The following is a 15,614-nucleotide window of genomic DNA, read 5'->3' on the forward strand; positions in this document are numbered from 1 at the left end:
ATCAGCCCAGAGCCCGACGCGGGGCTCGAACTCACGGACCGCGAGACCGTGACCTGGCTGAAGTCGGACGCTTAACCGTCTGCGCCACCCAGGAGTCCCGAATTGTGCTTCTTAATAACTCATGCACATTTATATAAATACAATTCTTTTACAGTGATGCCCTTGGGAGTTATTGTACTACATAGAGCTGTTTGTGTAGCACTAAATTATACTTATTATACAAAACTGACTGTGGAAAAGGCTGGGTGTGAGGTCAACAACTAAATTTCAAATTAAAGAAGTAAACTTTTTCTACAGTTATTTTTTTCTCAGTAACTTTCTACTTACTGTTGTGTTCAAAATTTTGTGAGTTTATATTCAAATTGTGCTATGCGTTTTTTCCATAAATTGAAATTGCTAGAGCATTGATTTTGAAGTAAATGGGTTTTTGCATCATCTAAAGAAGGAAACCTGCAAACACCCTGAAAGCATCATATTATAAAGCACAACACTGGAAATCACTGGATTAAGGCATCCTGTAATTAAACTGATGGTTTTGATGCTTATGTGGGTCATTAGCATCTGTATTCCGTGTTTTCAAAATGTCAAATTTGTTTCCTGCCCTCTAGTAGCATTGTATTTTAATCTCAGCAAGATGTATTTTCTTATTTTTTTTTTAACATTTTAATTCATTTTTGAGAGACAGAGAGAGAACACTAGCGGAGTAAGGGCACAGACAGAGGGAGACACAGAATCTGATTCAGGCTCCAGGCTCTGAGCTGTCAGCACCGAGCCTGACATGGGGGCTAGAACTCATGAACCGCAAGATTATGACCTGAGCTGAAGTTGGACGCTTAACCGACTGGGTCACCCAGGTGTACCAAGATGTATTTTCAAAGGACAAAATAATAAAGAGGATTATTATGAACAAATTAATTTAAACATTTATGATGTGTTTTGATTTATTGCAATAATTTTCTTATTAATGCTCTTGTTTTCCAATTTTTGACGAATCAATATGACTCCTGAGTTCTTTTGATATTACCTTAATTGTTTTTTTGATATTTTTATTGCTTTTGGTGTGCAAAGATGCAGGCTTACCTTGTATATTTCCTACCTCAACCTTGACATCACTTATTTCTCTAAGGATATCCAGTTCCTTTGGAGGAAATGGTATTTAGTAGCCATAATCTTAACAGTTAGAGTGCTCATTATAGTCTAGTTAATCATAGTTTCCAGGATTTTCAGTTGACAGAGTTACATAGCTTTAAGAGAAATTATATCTTTATTTTATATTCATATTTTACATTCAATATAAGAAAAATATTTTTTATTTAACTTAAATTTATATTTTTATCTCTTAATGTAGAAAATTTTGGTTCTATAATATTAATTACGAGTGTTATATGTAATATATACTATAATTATCATATGTATATGTACATAGTCTTAGAATTAATAATAACAAATTATGAACATTATTAAAGCATTTTAAGTACTTTGAAGTTTTTTTTTTTTAAATATCTTAGCCTACATCTCACCAGGAATAGTAATTCAAATTCCTGTGTTTTAAATGTGTATTATTTTTTGAGACAGAGAGCATGAGCATGGGAGGGGCAGAGAGAAAGGAGAACAGAGAATCTGAAACGGGTTCCGTGCTGACCGCAGCAAGCCTGATGTTGGGCTCAAACTCACAAACCGCGAGGTCATGACCTGAGCTGAAGTCAGACATTCAATCAACTGAGCCACCCAGGTGCCCAACAAATTACTGTGTTTTAGAAGCAATGTAATAACTTCTCTGTATATGGTTATAGCACCAATTGCGTTATATAGTTAGGTTCAGTACTTGGGAATTTTTTTTCAGTTTTCTTACATTTTCTTTAAATTTTAAAGTGTAGTTCAAAGTTGTGTAAAATACTTAGATAATTTAAACTTCATCTATTCAAAGCAAGATATACTCAGAAAGGCCTGGATTCTGTCCCTAGTCCTCTCACTTTACTCCCTCCACTATCCATAGTATTTTTTCATGTTTTGATTTATCCTTCTATTACTTTGCATATGCAATAGAAGTCATACTTATATGTAGAATCTAGGTAAATATATGTGTGTATTGCCTATACATAATATATGCCTATAATATGTACATATATTATGTATATGTGTATATAACTATATATGATAAATAAGTATAATAACCAAGTATAATATATAAATAATACCTATATATAATCTCTAGGTATATATACTATAATATTATAATTATAACACACACATTTCTTTCTTAGATAAAAGAAATATAGTAGCATATTATAAATATGATCTAGTTTTGAAAAACATTTCTTTATAGAAAATTATAGTTAATACTTAAGAGGAATAATATAATCAGAAAATAATTATTTTCAACTCTTAATATAATAAGTGATTCAGTCAAAGATCAAACATTAAAGGAAAATTTAACAAAAAAATACGGAGTGGGGCATCAGATTGTCACCATTTGAATTCACTGATTAAAATTGGTACCACTATGCTAGACTGTCACTGTATCCCAGGTGTGGTACAATGTGAAGCAGACAGCATCACTTACGAGTTTTCTCAGGGGTTTATAAGCCTGAATCCAATCAAACTTTTAGGGCTATTTTCAAGTCTATAAAAATTGTAGAGCATAGAGAAACAAGTTAAGTGATCCCACAAAGAAGCAAATATGGGGCTTTCCACCTGACAGCAAATTGGGTTTCCTCAATAAGTCAGTGGCATGAACTGGGGACAGGTGAAGGCGGAGGGACCGGTCTCTTAATTGTGAGACTAAAGTGACATAAGCAAATGTAATTTGTGGACTTTCTTTGGATCTTGACTCAAAGACCAACTACAAAAACACATTGCTGAGTGAATTGACAACATTTTAATTGGGAAAGAATTTTTATTCAACTTGTTAGCTGTGATAACTGTACTTTGGGTGTAAGAAGATATTAATATTTCTAAATATATATACCCAGTACATGAGAATAAAATGATAATACAAAGTCTGGAGTTTGCCTTGAAATTCCTCTGCCTCTCCTCGCCCCCCCCCAAAAAAAGAACACTGACAAATAAGTTACCACAAACTTAGTGGCTTAAATCAATAACACATTCATTATCTTACAGTTCTGTAGGTTACAGAACTATTTGGCTCACTGGACCAAAGTTGAGGTTTTGGCAGGTTTCCTTCCTGGATGCTCTCGGGGAATTTCCTTGCCTTTTTCAGCTCCTAGAAATTTCCCATATTCCTTGGCTCTGGTCTCCTTCCTCCATCTTCAAAGCCAGCAGGGTTGCATCTTTCTGATACATTTTTTCATAGTCACACAGGTGCTGACTCTACTTTTCTGTCTCCCTCTTCTGTTTTCAAGGGTTTTACTCTTCTGTATCTTCCACTTTCAAAGTTTTTTGTTATCACAGTGGGCCCAACTGGATAATCCAGGATTATCCCTCTCTTACAGTCAATAGGTTAATAATCTTAATTCCACCTGCAATCATAATTTTCCTCTGCCATATAATGTGAAATATTCATATGTTCTGGGTATTAAGACCTGAACATTTTTGGGGATCATTATTCTTTGCACCACAGGAAGAAAGGATGGATGGAAAGAAGGAAGGAAGGAAAGAACGAAGAGAAAAATGTATGACAAAATCTTGATAATTCTGAAGAATTTTAAGATTGTATCTATTTTTGTTAATATTTGAATAATAAGAAGAAACAGTAAGTTGTGATGACTTAGATAAGAATCCAGGACACCTGCCTCAAAATTCATGATTTTAATAGTCATGTATGTAATCTTTTCGACCCTTATTCTTATGATGGAAACAATCTCTTGTGTCTCCACATGTCAAAAAATTTCATCCTTAATTTCCTCATGATGGATTTTGAAAGGAACTTTATATCTTACATCACATTTGTATATAACTTCTTTCTTAATATAACTTGCTTAATTTTTTTGTATGCCCCTCAGTACTTACCACTGTAGGATGAACACATAATTAGACTTTTTTTTAAGGTGTCATTTAAAAATTTTATTTACTTTTTTTTTATTTTGAGGGAGAGAGCATGAGTGAGGGAGCAGCAGAGAGATGGGGACAGAGGATCCAAAGTGGGCTCTGCACTAACAGCACTGAGCCATATGCAAGGCTCTGACTCAGAAACCCTGAGATCATGACCTGAGCTCAAGTCTGACCCTCAACTGACTGAGCTGCCCTGCTGCCCCAAGTTATTATTTATTTATTTTGAGATCGAGTGAGAGCGAGCATGGGCATGAGCTGGGGAGGGGCAGAGAGAGAGGGAGAGAGAATCCCAAGCAGGCTCCACACTCATCACGGGAGCTTCATGCAGGGACTCCATCTCACAACTACAAGATCACGACATGAGCCGATATCAAGAGTTGGTCTCTTAATCAACAGAGCCACCCAGGCACCCCGACTTAGGATCTTGTAAGCAGATAATTAATGAGAAATGTGCAATTATAACAAGTCAAATATGCTATTCCATCTTTACCTTGAGGCCGCCACTGGTTATGTCCAGTTTACTATCACATTGCATATCCTCCTTTGTCTTTAAAGGGCCTCAAAAGCCGTCCTCCATTGCCCCACCCAGAACCAAAGTTGAGAACGATTTCATTGTCATAAATCATATGAGAATAATACGTTAAAGCATGACTTCTCTCAGAAGACAAACTAACAATGAATTCCTGGGTCTCAGTTGAAATTTCAATTGCATGTATTCACAATATTATTTTAGGTGAAAAGAACTGCATCTTTGTGCCAATATTTACTAAACAGAGGTCTTAATTTTCTCTTTCCCAGTATGTGGGAGCTTCACTTTATGCAGCTCTCCTTGTATTCTATTGTGTTAAAACAGCAAACTTGTCAAGAATGGAGACATTGCAGTGATATATGCAGAGTCTATGGGAGACATTTTCTCTATGGGTTAAAGTAAGTAGTTGGATCAAAGTCAGGACATAGATGCTACAGCTGGTCTAGGAAAAAATGGCAATTAAGAGGAAAAAAAAGAACAGAAAGAGAGAATCACAGACAGTCTTTTTTTAGGAGGCAACAACAGAACCAGACTGTTTGAAACTGGTAACTGACTCCAAATGTCACATTTTTCACTGAATTCTAAATAATATTGCTATTTTATAACTGTTACTTGGTTGTATTGATGGCCATATTAACTTATTTCATAACAAACTTGCTACATATATTTTTATACACTATATATATTTGTTATCTTTTTCTCATATCCTCTTGTCTCAACAATACTTAGATTAAAAAAAAAGTATGTTAAAGGTTAGAGAATATTTCTCTTGAATGGCTTTCAGTTCACCCAAAGCTGACGCATGCATTGTGATCAGCTATGCACTTCTGCTAGTACTTGAGTGATTACTTACATTAGAAAATCTCGTTCTTTAAAGATAAAATGTAAAAATATAAAAATAAGACAACAAGAAAACTGAATGTTTTCAAATACTTCCTCTGGGAAAGTTGAGTAAGTTACAATCATTTTATTCTTTTTTAATGTTTATTTATTTTTGAGAGGGAGACATAGAGATCAGGGGAAGGGCAGAGAGAGGAGATAGGGCAGAGTCCAATGTGGGGCTCGAACTCAAACTGTAAGATCATGACCTGAGCCAAAACCAAGTCAGATGCTTAACCGACTGAGCCACCCAGGTGCCCTTACAATCATTTTATAAGGGAACAAGATTACACAAATCTGTATTTCTGGGTAATATTACACATCTATCTCACTAAAAATAATAGTAAATGAATAAAAGTGGCATAAACATAGACCCCCTAAATGATAAGGGTCAAGAGTGCATGAAAGTGTCAACACACTTTTGAAGCTGGAAAGCAGAGGATACTGGCAGCAGAAACCTCAAATATGATTCCTTGTGTGACAGAGAGGGATATTAAAGAGTGGCAATCTGACTCAGGTCAAAGAACCATTGAAATGGTTACGAACTGGAGGTACCAGTTATTTTGGAAAGCCAGGTGCATGTGGGATGGGAAACAGGTCGTTGAAAGTCTGTAAAATTCTCAGTTGGACCCCGGATTCCTTCCTCCAGCTTGTGCAGTCAGAATATTGGATCTTTCCTGCACCCACAAAGGCAAAGTTTACTTCTAGAGAGGACAAGCTACTGTATTTCTGGGCTTAGGGACATGAGGACAGCTGAGGAGATGGATGAACTATTTAACTGAATATGGAGTGATTCAGTGAAATTTTGCATCCTAAATAGTAAAAGTCCCAATTCACTCCCCCTACTGGCTCCCAAGAAATCACACATGCACCCCAGATCATATCCTCCATCCCTCCAGCCCGCCTGAGGAATACGATTATAGATATCTCTCTGGGAAAACTGTCCAGTCCACTTGGTAAGAGCTACAAATCCTTATATTGGGTCTCATTGTGGTACAATGCTGCCCACCAATCAAAAAGTTCTGCCCCTACACAAAATGCTTGCACCTGGTTTTTAGAGTCCCAGTTTTAAAAATGAATGAACACAAAGTAGCACCACACGTTCGACAATAACATTTAAAATGCAGGATAGAATCCAAAAGAACAAACAGAAAACAAATAATACAATGGAAAACAAAAAGAAAGGGGAAAAAGTGGGGAAAGTTATCGTTAATATCTTCCAAGAGAAAAGAAAAGCCATGGAACAAGAAACCTATGTACTTAATGACAGAATGCAAGGAAAAGCTCTTGGATCAGAAATTAAATATTCAAGGGAAATTTTGGAATAAAATTTTGAAGCATTATCTCAAAAGTAGAACAAACAAATTATACAATTGTAAGATTACAAAAGGTCAACACCTAAGGATAGTTAAAAATGAGAGAACAGATAAAATAGAAAAGGGAAAATTATTAAAAAAAAAAGAAACTCTTCAAGAACTCATCCTAAAATAAAGATATACTTTCGGAATAAAGAGGCTCATTGAGTGATAAACATAATAAATTATTTTTTTTAGTGTAAATCACAGGGAGCCTGGGTGGCTCAGAGCATCCAACTCTTGGTTTCAGCTTAGGTCATGATCTCACAGCTAATGACATGGAGTGTCGTCAGCATAGAGCCTGCTTGGGATTCTCTCTCTCTCTCTCTCTCTCTCTCTCTCTCTCCCCCCTCTCTCTCCCTTCCCCCATTTGCACTCCCTCTCTCTCTCAAAATACATTAATAAACTTTTCGGAAATGTAAATCACATCATAGGAAAAAAGTAAGGCATTGGGTATAATAAGATTCTAAAACTTTACAGAGAAAATTAAATTACACTAAAAATATCAATAATCATAATGATATAGGGATTCTCATCACCAAATTTGGAAGGTAGAGAACCATGAAGGATGCTTTTGAAATTCAGATGAAAAAGTATTTGCACTTTCCGAGCCAAACCATCAATTAAATGTAAAGGTAGAATAAAAATATTTTCAGGTGGGCAAGGTCTTAGGATGTTTCCTTTCCATTTATTATTTCTAAGTATTTACTGAAAAAGATTGAGCCACAAAAAGGAGAAAAGAAAAAAAAAATGGCAAGATTCCCAAAATGAGCATGAAGAGAAGTCCCAGGACATAGCTGTCCATCAGCCATAAAGAGGAACCACATCAGACTAGAGCAAATGCTCAGAAGGTTCCACTCTGTAGGATGGATGCCTTCTCTCTTTCTCTCTCTTTCACTTTCCCTCACTCACCCCCCACCCCACACAGTGATCAAATACCTAATGCTTGTTATAGTTCACTATTCTGAGAAGAGTTTAAATTCTGTCAGAACTAATTTAAAGATCCAAGTTAGTATACAGACCCTACTGAGCAAATTTTTAAAAAGGCAATTATTAATAAAAAATAAGGTGTACACTAAAAGAAACAACATCAGAGTAAACAGTGTAGACAATATCCCTCTATGTCTCAATGCGGTATTACGAAAAAATGCTATGTTCTCAATATGTTTGAACATATGTTCCTATTCTTTTATATATACACAATACTAGCTGTAAATAATATTTGTGCAATTGTAAACATGCAAACAATGAGTATTGCTGTAATCTAAATCATGACTGTACCATATTTGGAAGATGAGTGAAGAGAAAGTAAGTTTGTGTATATATGTTTGTGGACATGGGGAGAAAGAGATCTATAATAACTAAATCCTCAATGTCTGCAGTAGAAAAAAATAATGTTGCAAATATGAAGATACAGAAAATTAATCAATTCCTATTATTTAAAAATATGGAGCTAAAAATAAGTAGAAACAGCTAAAATCATTGAGAGCCATCAGGTCTTGGTTCGCAGAAATTAAAGGTAGGTGTGGATGGGTCAGAAGACTACTGTTTTGGGCATAAAATTTGAAACATGCAGAGTATGCTGTAAGAGTGAGGTTCAGAGACTCTGAAATCAAGCTACAGGTTTCAAATATTGGCTCTATCCCTACCATTCACGTGATCCTGTGACTTAAATGCTCAGTGCTTTCATTTCTGTTCATAAAATCTGATAATAATAGTTAGTACTACCTCATAGGGTTGTCCTACAGATTAACTGATTAAACACATGAAATCACTTAAACAGTATGTGGCACACATTACTAGTACTGGCAGTACTCTGTAACTGTCAGCTATTGACATGAATTACTTTAATAAAATTACTTTAAAAAATGAATTACTTAAAAAATAAAATAAAGCATAATACATTGTGTGATACATAGAAAGCAGTCAAGAAGGAAGAATCATTATATTTAAAAGCTAAAGATTGATGAATAGTCATCAATGAAATAAAGTTGTCTTTAACTACGACAGTATGTTTCTTGTTATCTAATATCTAAACAAGAGCATTCCATTAATTATACTTAATCATGAAAGATTAATTTGTGTCCATTGTAACCACCATGATATAAACATAATGCTTAAGATATGAATTAAAATAGACTCCTAGAAAATCAGAATCTCATTCACTGAAAGGAATGAACACAGTAAAATTGATTTCAAACTGATAATTGATTGTCTGAAGACTAATTAATACTTAGACTAATATTCTTCTGTTCTGCTGAACATTAGCCCTCTATCTGCTTTTGATATGTTCACACGGCAGTAGGTACACTCTCTATGTTTGAACTTAATATTAAGAAAATCCTAAATTCTGAACACATTTTAACATGTCTCTACTGTTTAATATGCAGTGAATCCAAAGTTTTAGCAAAAACTGAGACTGAATTTCTTCCTCCCTAGAAGAGTATAAGGATACAGATTAAAAAAAAAAAATCAACTGTGTTTAAAGAGATGCTGTCACGTGGCGGGGAAAAACAGGTAATGTTTGGATTGTGGTGGTTTATTAATTGTAACATGCCGTAAACCATGCTTGTGTTTTTATTTATATTTTCAACATACAATATAAATAAGAGCACCTCCAGATATTCCTTTGGCAAGCACAAAAGCTGTTTATTTGACAGATGATATAGACAATAATGTATGGCTCATAATTAGGGAGAAAGCTGTAACTTAAGAAGTTCTGATGGCATTCAAACAGTTTGTGTGTAACTAAACTAAGGCTGTTAGTGAATGGCAGCTTTAAAACATTTTTAACATGTGGACAAAAAATTGAATTTTTATTATTGTAAATGAAAAAGGAAGATTTCTGGAGAAGCTAGACAACATACTGTAATCCAGGCTTGAGCAAGTCGAGGAAGAATGGTGTCATATAAATAGAAACCTGCTCTTCTCTTGATGTATTTAACATACATAATCTGAAAAAGAAGAGAGTTTCAGATGACAATGTACAACACCATACATCTAGTGCAGACACAGAAGTGTTTTTATTCTCAATATCAGAAATTCAAGAAAGAATCACAATGGGATATATTTATCTTTGCAAATCTAGGTATATCCTGGAAAATTTGAATTTTATGAGAAAAATTAAAGCCAGTGAGTTTGTGTAGATGTATGTGTTATGACTGAAAGAGAGAATAAGTTACCCAAAGGACAAAGCTTAACCCAGTCATTGCCACCAGACATATGACAATATTTTAAGACATTTCTAGTAAGGGCAGAGTTTGGTTATAGGGAAACTATATAATAAAGAGACAATTATCTTCATAGACCTCTTTCATCCAACTCGTTGTAGTTAGCTGTTTGCTATGTACAGCTTAGAAAATATTTTAAAATCATATACATAGTTTCTTTACAAGAGAGAAAATGAATAAAGACAAATAATCCAAGAAACAAGGAAGGAAGAATGGATTAGTTGGACTAAGAAGGTAAATTGCTGCTTTTCCTTTGAAACATTTGCCATAAATAAAATTCAATTCATTTTATTTACATTTGTTAGGACTTTAGAAAAGAATCATTTCTTTGTTTTTTTCATGTTTATTTTGAGAGAAAGAGAGAGCGTGCAAATGAAGGGGCAGGGGTAGGGTGGGGCAGAGAGAGAGGGAGACAGAATCCCAAGCAGGCTCCACAGCTGTCAGCACAGAACCCAACATGGGACTTGAACCCAAAAACCGTAAGATCATGACCTGAGCTGAAACCAAGGGTCAGCCGCTTAACTGACTGAGTCATCCAGGCACCCTGAAGAAGCATTTCTTAATATAGAATCCTCAGGGTTGGCTCAGTTGGTTAAGCTTCTGACTCTTGATCTCAGCTCAAGTCTTGATCTCAGGGTCATGAGTTCAAGCCCTGTGTTGGGCTCCATGCTGGGTGTGAAGCTTAGTTAAAAAAAAAAAAAAAAAGAATCCTGCATACAGTAGATACTTTAAAAATTATACTAAATATTTAGTGACTAGGCTGAGTCACCTATATTAATGCAAAAATATGTATAGAATGACACAAATAAAAAAATAGAGATAATACCAAATTCTGGTAAGAATGCAGAGAAACTGGATCACCTATACATTTCTGGTTATGATGTAAAATGGTATATCGACTCTGCAAAACAGCTTAGCAGTTTCTTCTAAAACCAAAAATATGCTTATAATACAACCCAATAAAGGTACTTTGGGAATTTATACCAGAGAAATGAAAATCTACTTTAATGCAAAAACATGTATACAAATATTCATAATATCTTTACTAAGATAAAAACTGTAAACACTCAAATGTCTTTAAATGGATGAGTGATTAAGCAAATTGTGGTACATTCATACCGTGCAATATTACTCTTAAATATATATATAAAAAAAACTAGTGATATTTGCAGCAACTTGGGTGGACCTCAAGGGAATGAATTAGATTGAGTGAAAAAAAAGTCTATCTTAAAAAGTTACATACTATAAGTTTCAATTTATATAACATTCTTAACATTCTTGAAATAACAAATGTATAGATATAGAGAGCAGATTAGTGGCTGTCAGAGTTTAAAGACTGAAAATCAAGAGAGAGAGAGGTCTATAAAGGGTTGATATGAGATAGCTTTGTGGTGATAGATGAGTTCTGTCTGGATTGTTGTGAGAGTCACGTGATGTCACATGTGATAAACTTGGTTAGAACTGCACACACACACACACACACACACACATGCACACAGAGGAGTATGTATATTACTAACTGGTGAAATGTGAATAAGCTCTGTGGATTGTATCACTGTCAGTTTTCTAGTTTATTATTGTACTGCAATTATGCAAAATTTCAGCATTGGAGGTAGGTGTATGAAACTTGCACCAGACCTTGCTTTTGCCTCTTGGCAATTTCCTGTATTTATTCCAAAGTAAAAAGTTTTAGAAATATGGTAACAAACATTCAAAACTTATTACTTTCTATTCATTTTATTATTATCTATATTTTTGAGTTTATTTATGTCTATTATATGTGAATAGTAGAAATATTATGTAATAGATAGGTGTGTTTCTTTCCAATTCTTCATGCTTAAATATTACATTAGTAGGTTGAAATCACCCATGGTGGCAGTATTGATACCATGGGAATTGGCAAACACTGCAAATCAGGCTTTGATTTTATTGTATTTTTTCTGGACTTGACAAAATAATAATAATACAAATATAAGTGTATCATATCTGTAGCTTCTACACTGTGAATATCAAAAAATTGAGGAATGTTCTTTCAAATATTCAAAAACTTTGATGTTTTAGCAAAACGACACACATCATTGAGGAATAGGTTCATTATATCTTTGTTTTTCCCACTTTCAGTTTACACATTATTGTAAATAAATAATCAACTACATTCATACTTGAAGCATACTCAGGTTGCTGGCTGTTGAACATTTGTCAGCACATCATTGCTTAGAATGATCTCACCCCCTTCTATCCATACTTCACACTTACATTTCTATGTGAGCTGGATTCCACAGATGTCCACTGATGAACCATGCCACCTGGCATTTGGGATCTTGTGAAGTCTCTTCCCACACAGAAAAATGGCTTTGTCTTGAACTTGCTTTGGTCAATATGTAGCAAAAGTATCATGTAACCTCCAAAGTTTCATTTTAAGAGATCTTCAGCTTCCACTTTTGCCACTTTGAATGTTTCTCTTTGAAGCCAGCTACCATGCTGTATGAAAACTCGAGCAACCCTATGAAGAGTTCTACATGGAGGTGAACTGAGACCCAACCAATAGCTTAAACTGAGTTCTAGCATGTAGCCAGCAGCAATTACCAGCCATAGAAGTAAGACCATTTTGGACTTTTACCCTGTCCCAGTACGTCAACTCATACCATATTAGGCAGAAGAATCATCCAGCCAACTCAGAGAGTTGTGAGAAATAATAAATTGTTGCTGTTTTAAACCACTAACTCTGAGGTACGTCATTACACAGTTATAGATAATTGAAACAATAATCGTTACCTAGAATTGAGGTGCTAATGTAACAAAAACTTAAAACATCTGGCATTGGCATTAAGACCAGAAGTAAGCAAAGCCAGAAGGATTTTAAAAGACGCTTTTTAAAAACTTGTTTTTTTAATGTTTATTTACTTTTTAGAGAGAGAGAGAGAGAGAGAGAGAGAGAAAGAACAGGGGGAGGGGCAGAGAGAGAGAGGGGGGCACAGAATCCGAAGCAGTCTCCAGGCTCCAAGCTGTAAAAGACTCTTAATGGAAGCAGGAAAGATAGTTGAGTACATTGACACCAGAGGCTTGAAAAAAGTTAACCCATGTTAGTTACAGGTAGAACATTTGGCAAAGTGGTTGCCATGAGGTAACATGAAAAGTAGAAAAAAATTAATTAATCTATATATTTAGCTGAGGTGTCTTGACAGAATGTTAGAAGTGTTAACAGTTTTATTTTTTTGTTTTTTTATGTGCTAAGACCAGATATAGAGACATGAATTAAAGAAAGAATACTGTTCAATTTTCAGTCAGAATATAGGATATAGAACATTTTTAACCCAGGACTTCCAAGGTGGGGAAATGAAATTGTTTCTCAGTTACAGACTTCTCCATTTTGAAAAAAGATTCTCAAATTAAAATAAAACCTGGTGGTAAATATCAAATTTTTCCATTAAACATGGTCTCAGGCTCAAGATCGGATGACAGCTATAGCTGTAAAACCTTTTGTTGAGATTTTGCAAACCTCTCAGCTAGACAAAATTGCTTCTAAGATCTTAACAGTGTTTTTCACAGCATTATAACTCTTAGCCCAATATGGAATGCAATCTCTCTGGGTGCTTTAAATAATGGAGTGGTTTATATGGTTCCATTTACTGCAGTGGATTATAACTTGATACAAAAAAGAATCTACAATTTCTAAAAAACCATATCAATCAGACTTAAAAACCAAAACAAAGACAATTGAACATGAAAATAGGTTCACTGTGTCCCCAAATGTTGTGTATAGTGTGCAGGTGGCTCATAAGACATCTCCCAATGATCCCTTTATACAATTTCCTCCTCTTGGGTATTGAATAAACTTAGTGACTTGCTTTTAATGAGTAGATTATGGCAAAAGTGATCAGATGTCACTAGAAGACAAGATTGCAGAAAAACTCTGCTTCTGTTTTGCTTACCCCCTCTTGCTCTCTCTCTTGCTCAGTTCGGTGGAGGTTAGATGCTATGTCATTACATGCCCTAAGGAGAACCATGTGTCAGGGAGCTGAAAGATCTCTGTCCAAAAGCCAACAAAGAATGAAGACTTTCAGTCCAATGGCTCATGAGGAATTGAAACAACCCTTGAGTGTGGTTGGAAGAGAATCCGCCCCTGTTTGAAACTTGAGGTAACTGCGGCCTCAGCATACACATTGATCACCATTGTGTAAACTCCTTTGGTTCAGAGGATCCAGCTAAGCTGTTACTGAATTTCTAAGCCACAAATATTGTAAGATGATAAACATTTAGTTTCAAGCCACTAATTTTTTAGGTAATTTATAACACAGCCATAGATATGCAAGCAGGAAGCAGGTTGAGAAAGCTACTCAGCTTCAAACAGGGTCTATTTCTCATGGAAAAGAAGTGAAGACTCAGAATGTGGAATCAAGAGAACAGAAAGTGAAGCCAAGAACTATAGATGACCACTTCATGGGAATAGAGCTGCACCCTAATATAGGACTGGTGGTTTATTGGTATGGACCAGTGATTGCCTCCATCATTTTCTCTCTCCCTTTTTGAATGAGCATATCTGCTGTGACTTTTCTGGACCTGGCTCACCATATTGTGTTGGGTATGTGGGATTGAATATGTGTCTCTTTTTTATTCACAGGTTTTTAAATGAAGAAGAGCCCTATTTGAGGAGCCTCAACCAAACAAGGACATGATTTGGATAATGACACCCTGAATTTTAGCCTAAGGCCATGATGTAGTGAGTTAGAAGTCTTATAAGTGAGTGTATTTTGCATTTGGAAGAGAATTGTCTGTAATACCTAGTCTCAAGATGATATATCCTGGGTCGCCCGGGTGGCTCAGTCGGTTGAGTGTCTGACTGCAGCTCAGGTTGTGATCTCAAGGTTCATGAGTTCAAGCCCCACATCAGGTTCTGTGCTGACAGCTCAGAGATGTTTGGAACCTGCTTTGGATTCTGTGTCTCCCTCCTTCTCTGCTCCTCCTCAGCTTGTGCTCTGCTTCTCTCTCTCAAAAATAAATAAACATAAAAAAGATTTTTTTAAAGATGATATATCCTGATGTGGACGCCCTTGTGTTATCCATCTCCATATTAATTCTGGGCTTGGCCTAGACTTTCTTTAATCTATAAAATGCAGCAGAGATATCATTCTGCAACTCTCAAGGCGGAGCCTTAAAAGATTAGCAGCTCTACTTTTGCCATTTGGAATCCTTTTTGAATTAGACCAACATAGTCTAAGGAGGCCTAATCATGCATGTGGAACTGCCCAAGGCAACTAAGAATATAGCAATACCCACGGTTGAGCTCCTAGACAAAAGTCAGCATAAACCTGGCAAACATATGGGTGAGGCCATATTGAATCTTGTAATCAGTCTAGCGTCTTAGTCACCCCCCATGTGAAGTGGAAGAACCATTCAGTCAACCTACAGAATCATGGAAGTCATAAATTATTGTTTGAAGCCACTAAGTTTGGGATAGGGTATTGTGTAGAAATAGACAACTGAAATACTTTTTTTTTTAATGTTTATTTTTTTGAGAAAGAGAGAGACAGAGTGTGAGCAGGAAAGGAGCAGAGAGAGAGGGAGACACAGAATCCGAAGCAGGCTCCAGGAACCAAGCTGTAAAAGATT

The 15,614-nt window shown here is 35.5% G+C and overlaps 1 long non-coding RNA gene across 2 annotated transcripts; it reads left to right on the top strand.

Moving 5' to 3' along the window:
* The first annotated feature begins 105 nt into the window (after positions 1-105).
* On the top strand, positions 106-15,036 carry LOC128314021 (uncharacterized). Of its 2 annotated transcripts, none has more exons than XR_008295318.1 (2): positions 106-1,732; positions 14,626-15,036. It is a non-coding gene; the product is annotated as an uncharacterized LOC128314021 (long non-coding RNA). The 2 variants fall into 2 exon arrangements; XR_008295319.1 differs by lacking the exon at positions 106-1,732 and adding an exon at positions 12,934-14,143.
* The last annotated feature ends 578 nt before the right edge of the window (positions 15,037-15,614 follow it).

The sequence above is a fragment of the Acinonyx jubatus genome, chromosome C1 (assembly GCF_027475565.1).
Source record: "Acinonyx jubatus isolate Ajub_Pintada_27869175 chromosome C1, VMU_Ajub_asm_v1.0, whole genome shotgun sequence".
Classification (NCBI taxonomy): Eukaryota; Metazoa; Chordata; class Mammalia; order Carnivora; family Felidae; genus Acinonyx; species Acinonyx jubatus.